Source organism: Penaeus monodon, chromosome 20 (assembly GCF_015228065.2).
Source record: "Penaeus monodon isolate SGIC_2016 chromosome 20, NSTDA_Pmon_1, whole genome shotgun sequence".
Taxonomy (NCBI): Eukaryota; Metazoa; Arthropoda; class Malacostraca; order Decapoda; family Penaeidae; genus Penaeus; species Penaeus monodon.
Genome location: NC_051405.1, coordinates 35,950,131 through 35,950,606, shown reverse-complemented (window position 1 = coordinate 35,950,606; position 476 = coordinate 35,950,131). Strand labels below are relative to the sequence as shown.

Sequence of the window (476 nt, the reverse complement as noted above, 5' to 3'; positions counted from 1 at the left end):
CCTGAGATAATGAAAACTTGACCGTTGCAGACTTGCTGAGTAATCATACTTAAATAAAGCAATGTAATTACCAATAACACCTAAATTACCCAGTTTGGTCGTCTCAAAGCTCTGGAATTCGAACAGATGTCTACACCACATCCCACTTACGTTAGTCACTGGGTCGTTAGTCGTTGCGTTATTAGTCATTGAGTCGTTAGTCACTGAATAGTTAGTTGTTGAGTCTTTAGTAGCTGAGTCGTTAGTCGTCGTGTTTGATCCCTTATCAGTGGAAAAATTCTGTAGCGTTGAGAGTGATTCATTTTGCTGACTCATCATGACTCAGCAGGATTCGTAGGTACATGACAGAATCCATGTCTTGTGGCTTTGGCAATAATGCTTCGAAGATCGTGTAGTTGATTATTCTTGTTTTATGTTATTCAGGTGATTTCACTTGAAAAACATATTTTATGACAGAAATGAACAAATAAATCGAA

General features: G+C 37.8%; 1 pseudogene; it reads left to right on the top strand.

Annotated features, from left to right (window-relative positions):
- The window catches only part of LOC119585983, a 20,739-nt pseudogene that overhangs the window by 6,057 nt on the left and 14,206 nt on the right, over positions 1-476 (top strand).